Here is a 10370-nt window from a genome sequence, read left to right as displayed (position 1 = left end):
AGGTTAGCACGGAGCCGCTGTCTCTGGCTGTCTCTGCGTATTACCCGACCCATCCGTCCTGGCCCTCCTGCGTGCTCTGCCTGCCCCCAGCTCTGCCTGCGCTAACTAGCTAATTGGATCTTGGCTAACCTGGTTATGAGCCAAGTCAGCCCAGCTCCTCTGCCTCCAGAAGCACAGGTGGGGGCAGGGCAGAGCGGCTGTGCATGAGTGTGTGAGCGAGTGTGTGTGTGTGTGTGTGTGCGCGCGTGTCTGTGTGTAGGAGCCTGTCTTGGCGCCCTTGTTCTAATCCTCCTGGGATTCCCTGGGCCCACGGAGATTGGATCTTAGGCGCCCGAGGTGAGCTCAGAGCACCCCAATCCGCTGTAAGTGGTTGAGGGCATGAGGGCATACACCCTATTCCAAAACTCAGCTCTGCCACTGTCACCATCTAGATGAATTCGGGGCAGCTGAGCCTCAACTTCCTCCTCTGTCAGCTGTATTATGGAATAATAAAATGTGCCACCTTGAGTGGCTTTGAGGACTAAGAGAAAACAAGACACATTCTAGTGCTTGGAGCTTAGTAGGCACTCTGGGAATGATAACTGTGATGTGTGACCACATTGTCATCACCGTCGTCATTAGGCACGCTGGGTTCCTGCCACTTCCCCCATCCTGCGGTGGGGGTGGGAGGGATCTCAGGGTGGGGGGCGGGAAAGGCTTTCATTCACAGTTCCTGGCAGGTGTTTCCTCCGAGGCAAGACTCCAATCTCCTCAATTGTTCCTTATGCAAATATCATGCTAATGATCACGTCAGAACACCCTAGAGCTTGGGGAAGGTGAAGGATGGACTGATTCCCCAGGTTTCTCTTTGGCCATTCCTTCTCCTTCCTCCCCCAAAGAGGAGCAAGTGCTGATCCCCACCAGTCCTCAGGGCAAAGAGAGGCAGAAAGACCCCGATTGAGAGAGAAACAAAGAAAGGCCCCAGTCTTGGTGGGAGATGGACAGCCTCATCATCGCCATAATCACCAACATCAAAAAGGCCTTTGGAAACGTCAGATTCTTCCCCGCCCTATGCAGGCTACTCTGCAATTATGGAGGCGCAGCCCCCTGGCCCTGGGGAGCTGGGGCGGGGGTGGGGAGGTAGTGGGGGGAGGGGAGGAGTTGGGGGGAGGGGAGGAGGAGGGGAGAGAGCTAGGGTTTGCTAAAAGGCAAGGGGCTGCTCCCTCATTGTCCTCGAAGGCAGGGCTTGCTCAGGCCACTCCCAGAGCCCCAGTGCCCCAGCTCCAGGCTGAGGCCAGGCTCACAATCAAGTGGGGAGACTGGAGATAAAGTGATCCTGAGGCAGCCACAGTGGGCCTTGCCCTGCTCTGCTTTCACTTTCTGACCAGTGATGATGGGCCAGTCACCTCATAGTCTTTTCCCCTCAATGTTAAATGGGCAAGATAATCCCTGCTTCTTTACATTCCTGTGAGAATTAAATGAGATGCTGTAGGCCTCACCCAAGGATGATCATAACAGGCAAGTAGAGTGAGAGCAAAGTAAAAGCAAATGCCCATCCCCACTCGTGGCCCACAGTAGGGGGGCTTGACAGAACCAGCCTCATTCTGTACCTGGCAACGTGACACAGGGTGTCCACTGAGCATTTACCCTGCCTTCTGGGTTAATGTTGGACAAGATTTGCAGTTGAACCTTAGCCTTCTGGCACTGTCCTCTGTTAGAACAGAGATGGAAGGGAAGTATACCTGTGCAGGCAAAAGTACTGCTGAGGCCAGTGTGGAACCAGCCTCTTCCCTGAGGGAACTCCCAGCACATACTGCCTTTCTTTTGCTGAGATGTCAGACCTGTAGGCAGCTCTACCAACCATGACCCCTCCTGACCCTGTTGTGAGGACCCCTGGCCCTTGGAACCTACTTCAGGCACACCTGGCCCTCAAGACTTAGAAGGTACTCAGGGACTTACCTGATAGTCCAGTCATTAAGAATTCCCCTTGCAATGCAGGGGCTACGGGTTTGATGCCTGGTCAGGGAACTAAGATCCCATGTGCCTCAAGCAACTAAGTTGTATGTGAACCTACTGAGCCTGCACAGCACAACTAGAGAGTCCCTGCGCCACAACCAAAGATCCCACATGATGCAATAAAGAGCCCACAGCCACAACTAAAAGGCAAATAAATAAAAATTAAAACAAATATGTCTCCTTAAAAAAAAAAAGACACAGTAGGCACTCAATATATACAAATTGGGGGGAATGAGGAGAAAGCCATGAGAACACTGCCAAGTAAGTAACCAATTGTGCAAGTGCAAGCCACTGTAATTAGACCAAGGAGGATGGCCAGTTATTAATATCAGACGCGTGGCAGGGTTAACAGCCATGGAGGGTGGCTGTAAGGACGAGAGAGGCACCTGCTACGCCCTCAAGGCCTCCCCTCCCTTTTTGGCCTTCTGAAGACGGCTGAACGGCTCCCAGTGCCCTCCCTGCTTCAGGTTTCCCTGCCTTCATGGTGCCTTCCAAGATGGTCTCTGTCTTGATCTCCCCCCCCCCACCATTAAGGTCCCTGCCTCTCCCATTCCTCCTCCCTCCTAGAATCGCCCCCACCCCAGCCTTCTATCTATACCTCTATTACGATGCCTATCAGGATGGAGCCCAATTACAGTTCTTTATGCCCGAGCCGTATCTCTTCTGTGGGATTCTAAACTCCCCAGGGCAGGATTTATCCAGTGGTGTCCATTGCTGCATTCCCAGTGGGGGAGGGCAGCCCCTGGCCTGTAAACGATGCTTAATAAATCCATGTTGAAATGGAAAATTAGAGTGAGGAGGAGAAGGGGAGTTGGAAAGAAGGGAGAGAAAGACCTGAGAGAGGGAGAAGAAAGGAGAGGGGTGAAGGGAGGAGAAAGGGAGGAAGGGAGAGGGGACAATGAGGCAGCTGTGTTGTTCTCTGATGGGGGACGCAGCCTAGCCCTCTTTTGGTGCTTATAGTCTGCTTGGAAACACAGGTGGCCGCACAAAGGGTGAGGCCCTAGTGCTCCTGCCGTACTGCAGGCTCCCGTGTCCCTGCCCTGGACCTGCTTCTCTGTCCTGTCAGTCTAGGCTCCCCTCACTCCCTGGCTCCCCTTGGCAGCCCGGCTCTGAGGAGGTGCTCCTGGGTGCCATCCAGCGGGAAGGGGCTGGGCAAAAACCACCCCAAGCCAGGGAGCACGGCCAGGAAGGAGTCGGCAAGGCAGATGCCGCCCCTCTCCTGCTGCCTTGATTAGAGAAATTGAGATGTTAATAATATTCTGAGATGCAAGGTGCTAATTAAAGTTAATTACTGTTTCCTTGTGAAGTAACCTCTCCTCATGTTTACCAGGAGCAAGGCTGCCAGCCGCTCCCCTGGCTCGTGCCAATCACGGTGCCCGCTGCTTAGTGTCCCCACATCCTCACAGGTACCCTCAGCTGCCCTAGTCCAGCAATCTGAGGTTCCCAGGCCCTGCCTCTTGGCACAGTACCAGACTAGCTCTGCCAAGGCGCATGGGGGCACACGGACAGGAGTGTCATGTGGGGCCTTTGAGGTTGGCACCCTGTCCTTTGCCTTCTCCCCTCCTGCAGAGTCTTGCCCTGTCTCTTTCCAGTTCCTAGACCTACAGCAAGTTACTTCACCTCTTAGAATCTCAGTTTTCACATCTGTAAATGGGGCTAATAATTCCTACCTTGTACAGTTGTTGTGAGGATCAAATGAGACTGCCTGTAAAACGCTCACCACAATCACAGGACTGGGATTTAATAAGCTCTCAATTAAGGTTAACTGTGATTGCTGTTGTCTTTGTTAATAATCATCTCCCTCCCAAATCCCTCTCCTGTGTGGTCTGACTGCAGGATTGGCAGTGGGTGAGTTGTAGACACATCCTCTACATATACCAGGGACACCACCTCAGGGACACTCCATGCGCTCTCCACACTGACACCCTTGGGAAGCACACCCTGCCTTGTGGAGGGCCTCCCCATCCCTGCCCCTCCCCAATACAGCTTTTTCTCAGGGCTCAGTCCCTGGTCTCAGCCTCACCCAGGGCAGTAGAGAGCAGAAGCGGGGAAGCTGATAGGGCTCTCTCAGGGATAGAGTTCTGCAAAGCCGTGTGTGTGTGTGTGTGTGTGTGTGTGTGTGTGTGTTTCCACCCTTGCGTTCCAGGCCACCCTCTTGGGATACAAGTCAGGTTGCCATGACAACCACTGCAGGTGCACAGCACCTCCAATCTTTTCTGCTTCCCCCTCCACAGCCACTCTGACCAATGCTGGGGGAGACACCATCTATCTGATGGGAGTCTCCCCATCCCCACCCCAGGCTACCACCCCTGTCCCTTTCCTGCCTTCTTAGGAAGCCACAGCCTCAGGAGGGGGCCCAGGGCTAAGGAAGAGCCCTGGGAAAGGATTCCTCCTTCAAGCCCAGGTTCCTCTATGGGCTTAGTGCTAAGAGTTAATATTGCTGTCACCTTTGATTTGGGCAGATGGAGGCTTCTGAAGCTTGGGTAATCAGAGTCAGGACCCCCTACTGATTTTGTGTACCTCCCTCTCTCCTGCCCTGGGAGGATTGCTGGCTCTTTCTCTGAGGGCGGCACTGGTCAGCCCAGCCTGGGGCATTTCCTGTTTATGGGCTTAGAAGGGCAAAGGGAGGGGCTCTCAGACTGGGCATCTGGCCCAGATTTCAGATGAGGGTGAGTTGGAGGGACACTGATGGTACCAGCAGGCCCTGGGAAACTCCCATGGCTCAGCTATTCCTGGTGGATTTCTGTGTTCCACCAACTCTGACCCCAAACCCGAATTCCAAGTGTAGCCTTGCTGAGGGTAGAGCCTGTCCTTAGCTTTCTATTCCAGACTTGATCTCTTTCTGCCCAAGTACCTGCCTCTAGCCCCTCTGGAGGCCTGGATCCCTTCCCCCAAAGCCCATGCCTCATGGGTCCAGCTCCATCTACCTCCACCCTAGCCCCCTCCTCACAGCCCTCTTCCCCAGTCTCCCTCTCATCCCCATCCCACCCACCTTCCACACGTCCTTCCCCCTCTCCACCACACCCTCTCACCTATATCCCTGTTCACCTCTCACCACCCTCCCTCTGCCTCCTTTTCTTGCTCAGGCTGCAGAAACCCCAAGCAGATTTCCTCCCATTCATTCATTCATTTGTTCTTTCAGCAAACATTTTTGAGGTCTGACAAATAAGTTAAACAAGATTTTTGCCTCCTGCGAGCAAGCTTTTATTCTAGTGAGAAGAGACCGAAATCGAAAAAGTAAACATAGAAATGAAATAATGACAGATTGGGCAAGGTCAAGGAAAAGGATAAAGGAGAACCTGTGACAGAGATCACAAGGGCACCTTCTAATCCCCCTCTTAGATATGGAGTCAAGAAAAGGATCATGGAGAGCAGCCGACAGGGGCCACCTGGAGGCAGAGATTTGGCAGAGGCTGTCCCTCAGCTCCTCTTTAAGCAGTAGACAGGGGCGCTACTAGATCCTGCTGCTCTCCACCCATTCCCCACCTGCTCTCATAGATACCTTGCTCTTCAGTCAACCATGACAGACAGAGACAGGAAATCAGAAAGACCTCCTCCCTGCCAGCCCTGCCCCTGCCCCCGCCCCACCAGCTTTTGCCAACAGCAGCTCTCCTGATGGCAAGGGCATCAGTCCTGGGTCATCTAGAGGGGGAAACTGAGATACAGGTAAGAAAAACATGACCTTGTCAAAATAGTTTGTTTAGCCTCAAGCCTCAACAAACTACCACAGCTGTAAGAAATAAAATATGCACATACCAAGACACGTTCCTGGCCAGGAAAGGGTTCACTATGGGCAGTTTCCCGTGAGGTGTGGGCACTGAGCATGTGGAACGGCTCCAAGCCACGTGGAGTCCAGGGCACGTTCACAAACACAGCTCGGGGACTTTGCCCTTCCCAGTGCTGCAGCCCCATGAAATATTTAGGCTTCTGGACTCAGCTTATCCCTTCTTGTCCCCTTCAGCAAGTGCACTTCCCCTACATCATTTATGGCTGTCCCTTTTCCTCTTCTTGGAGTCCTGCAGAGGAGGGGAAACCAGTCTCCAGACTGGAGGAGGGTATGTCCCGAACCCCGCATCCTGGCCCCGTGGGCGGGGGCAGGAATCAAGCCTAACCTTCTATTCCCTATCCCCTCCCCACCCCATAACAGGGACAGCCACCCGCAGATAGAGAGCTAGGCAGTGGGGTTGAGTCTAGGAGCTGAGAGGTAATTTGGGGGCCACAATAAGAGGGAAGAAGAACAAGAAAAGGAAAATGCACACGTTATGGTTCCTAAAGGGCCCCAGGAAAGGAAAAGAGCTGGGGACTGATGATGATAAGAGCTGTGTTCATTGAGCTCTTACAACTTACTGTTCTAAGCAGCTCACATACATTATCCTTTTAAATCTACACTCCAAAGTTAGGATCTATTATCCCCATCTCAATAGCTAGAGAAACTGATGCTCAGAGAGGTTAAGTTACTTGTCCAAGGCAATTCAGACAGTTCAACTTCAGAGGTCAAGTTCCACATGCTCCAGAAAGGTGATGAGACTTGGTTAGGGGTGGGAAGTGGGAATAGAGTTGCATATGTGTGTGTGTGTGTGTCCATGTGTGGGGAGTCATACTGGGGTAGTGTCTGCTGTCTTCCCTCTAACTCCCAAAAGATGAGGCTGCTCTCAATATAATCCCATCCCTTTGCTCCTCCTCCACTCTAAAGTGGATCTGCCCCAGTCAGCACTCCTAATGGCAAACGTTGGCCAGAGATTGGGAGACCCTGAGGAAAGGGGAAAACGAAGGTGAGGAGACAGAGGAGGAGGAAGAGCTAGAGGAAGAGACAGACACTAAGCAGAAAGCAGGTGTGTGTGAGGGAACATGAGTGACAGCTGGGTGGGGGGATTAGCATGACCCACAGCTTGGACAGTTAGAGCCCAGCCCATCCACTGGATGGTGACAGAATGGATGGAAGGTGATAGAAGGAACTCCCGCTCCACTCCCCATCCCACGGGGCTCCCTCTCCTCCCACCCTTCCCCCTTCACACCCCAGCTTCTCTTCCCCTCCCCCACTGTCTTCTTCCGAACAATTCTAATTAGACTAAGTGACTAAGAGGTGGTTTCAGCCTGAACAGCCAATTAGGCTGGGGAGAAGGGAATGAAGCTCCCCCAAGTCTCCCATCCCTCCCCCTTCATCTGCCTTTTACTCAGACCAAGTATTCTGTGCCCCAAACTCCTGACTTGCTCAGATTCTCCTGATCCTGCTCCTCCCTCACTGGCCACTGGCCCCCAGTTACCTGTGTCCAGACAGCTGTCAGCCCATTGCTTAGTGCCCACCTTGAGGCCCTCCATTCTCAGGCACTGAGAGTCCATTCAAGTCTTCCTGGTAGGAGATGCAAGGAGAAAGAGGGGCCTCCTTGGAAGGCTATCTTCCTGAGTCTCTTTATTTATAATGTTGCTCCTCTCTCTCTCTTTCGTCTTCCTCTGGCACTTATTTCTAACATCCATGGACCAGGCCTACTGGTTGCCATGGAGACACAATGTGCAGCTGGATGGTAAGCGGGTGAGAGGAGCTGTGTGCACTCTGCAGCACGGGTGGCTGTGTGTGATACATATCCATGTGCGAGGAAGCTTTCCTCAAGGGCTCCCTGAAGTGAGACCCTGGCTGAGGGGGAGACTCCAGAGGGCCCCAATGACCTTCAGCCTCTGCAGGTCAGACACTATATGATGTTCAATCCAGGCCTTTGATCAAAAGATTCTGGAGGGGCCCAAACTGCCCCTCCTGTCCAAGGAGAGGATTGGGAACCCCAGAAAGGAACAGGAGTGGGCAGAGACCTTTCCTGTATAGAACAGCTGGAGAGATTAAGCTGTGCAGATGGACAGGCTGCTAAGAGGCCAAAAGCACCCCACCCCAACACACTCTAGGGGATAGGGGTGGGGAGGTTGGCCAGCAAGCTGGAAATTCCCCTCCATTTACTTCACCCCATGTTTATCCAGAAGGTTCTAAGAAGTGAGAGACCTCAGTTCCTGCCCACAGAAAGCTTAGCATCTTAGATGAATCAGGTTACTTCCTTATCATCTCCCACCTCGGGGTGTTGGCAGCTGCAATTTTCTGTACTGGAATACTCTGTTTTGAGCTCTGAAACGTAAGGTTCCCTTAGAGAAGCTTCCTGGGCCACACAGAGTAAGGCAGCCCCCTCCTCTTCCCTACCTCGTTATCCTCCTTCATGTCCCACTGTTTCCTTCACAGCACTTTAACACAGTCTATAATTATCTCATTTGTTTGTTTATTGTCTGTCTTCTCCACTGGAATGGAAGTTCTAAGAGACAGTAGGGACCAGGCCTGTCTAAATGAGTGCAGCTGGCACAGAGCCTGCCCCACAGTAGGTGCTAAATATGTGTTAAATACAAGAGTGGACACATTATTTCATTGAAGTCCCCAAATAATCCTCTGTGATGGTAAGCATTATTAGCTCCATTTTACAGATGAAGAAGCCAAGGCTCAGTCACGTGCCCAAGCTCATACCACAGGAAGTGCTACAGATAGATTTCTAATGTAGATCTGATTCCAGGCATGATGGAAGGATGTGGGGACTGAATTTCCTAACATACACTGTGCTGTGGTTCCTCTTCCCCACTATCTGTGGGTATACGCCTCCACCTCTACCCCAGGCATCTCCAGAAACCTGGGCAGAGAAGGCAAGAGGACAGTTTTAGAATCTGTAAAGAACACAAATCTGATCTCTCCTTTTAGAGGCTTAGAATCCCTGAATGACTCCCTTGCCCTCCTTAGGTTGACCAGCAGGCCCTGTCAGTTCTGGCCCCTGTCCTTTCCAATCTCTCTGGCCCTCCTGAGCCACTTCATCTTCTCCTGCTGTACCTTCAGGCCCTTGCACACACAGCTCCATAGCCTGGGAGGCAGACCCCTTCCTCATGGGCTTTTCCCCATCTGCCCTTCAAAACTCAGCTCTGTCCCAACCTCTTCCACGAAGCCTGCTGCAAGGTGCTGGAAAAGGCACCTCCTTTGGCTCTCCAGCCTGAATTTACGGCTCAGGGCAGGGCTGAACATATGATGTGGTCATTGTTTACCTGTCTGCCTCTCCCAAAGAGACCTTGAAATGTCTGTAGCATGAATGAACCAACCAACGACAGGATTCTAGTATCCAAGTCCCTTAACCCTGACATCATTTCCAGGGCTTGGCCTCAACAGAAGGAGCGCCTCACCCCTCACTGTCTGGTCAACTCAGAGGTGGAGATGACATGGGGCCCTCTTGCTGACTCAGTGCCTCCTCTGATCAGGAAGTGAGGCCTCAAGGTTAGGTGCAGGTCTCCCTGGCCTAACTGGTAGAGGGAGGGTAGGAGATTCTGTAACTGGAGGAAGGTGGGAGCACAGGGTTGCACACTGAGCCAGGAAGCTGATCTCACCCTTTGTGGATTCAGAGGCTGCCAGAGGGATCTCTGCTCTTCCTTTCAGGGTGTCCACCCCCCACCCCACTGCCAGGTTGCTTGAGCGCAACTGATCAGACCTGATCTTGGTGGTGTCTTCACTCTGCCCCCTCCCATTTTCCCCCACATCTTCAGCACAGCAGATCCAACCACTTGTCTCCGACTGTAGCGAGGGGGCGTGGGGTGGGTCCAAGCCCTGAGAAGGCGGGAGTAAGGGAATGGATAAAGGAGCCCCCACGACCCGCGCCGTACCCGCGGTCGATCCGGGTTTACATGGAGGCTCATCCAGGATTAGTCCCTGCGCTCGACTAATCCCAGCAGCTGAACCGACCCCGGGGTCCGGGAGTCAGGCCCACGCTGCGAGAGCTGGGGGTGGTGGGATGGGGAAGGGTGCACGCGGACTGAGCGGAAGCGCACGCGGGGGAGGGGCGCCCCGGCAGGCGGGGCCGCGAAACCGGCTGATCCGGTCTCTGTTCTTCGACTTCTTCCGAGCTGGTGTTTACCAGGGAGCCGGACGGAGGAGGCCTGGCCACTCGACACGGAAGCGGGGGTGGGGGTGGGGGGGTAGGGGGAAGTGCGCATTCGGGGCCAGAGGCTGAGACCTTATCGGGTCCCCATACATAAGACTTCCAACCCTCGTTCCTGAGCATGCGACGGAGCGACAGACAGGTGTCCCCTGCCCCTTCTCTCATCCAGTTCTGTGATTCAAACTGCTAAATGAGGGGTAGCGGGAATGGATACGTGCCCTATGGAAGACGGCAGCATAGAGTAACCCTCCGCAGCGCGGCGCGCCCTCCAGCCTAAGGCCTAGCTTACACCTTAACTCCGGTGGGAATGGGTTGCTGGGAGCGGATCGAGCCCAGTGGATGGCTTTGGAGTACGAAGTAGATCTGCCATCAGTTTCCGTCCTCTTGTCCCCATCCCTGCGTGGCGCCGATTAATGCCATTATGGATCTCGATCC

Source organism: Bos indicus x Bos taurus, chromosome 7 (assembly GCF_003369695.1).
Source record: "Bos indicus x Bos taurus breed Angus x Brahman F1 hybrid chromosome 7, Bos_hybrid_MaternalHap_v2.0, whole genome shotgun sequence".
Classification (NCBI taxonomy): Eukaryota; Metazoa; Chordata; class Mammalia; order Artiodactyla; family Bovidae; genus Bos; species Bos indicus x Bos taurus.
This window is presented reverse-complemented; position numbering follows the sequence as displayed.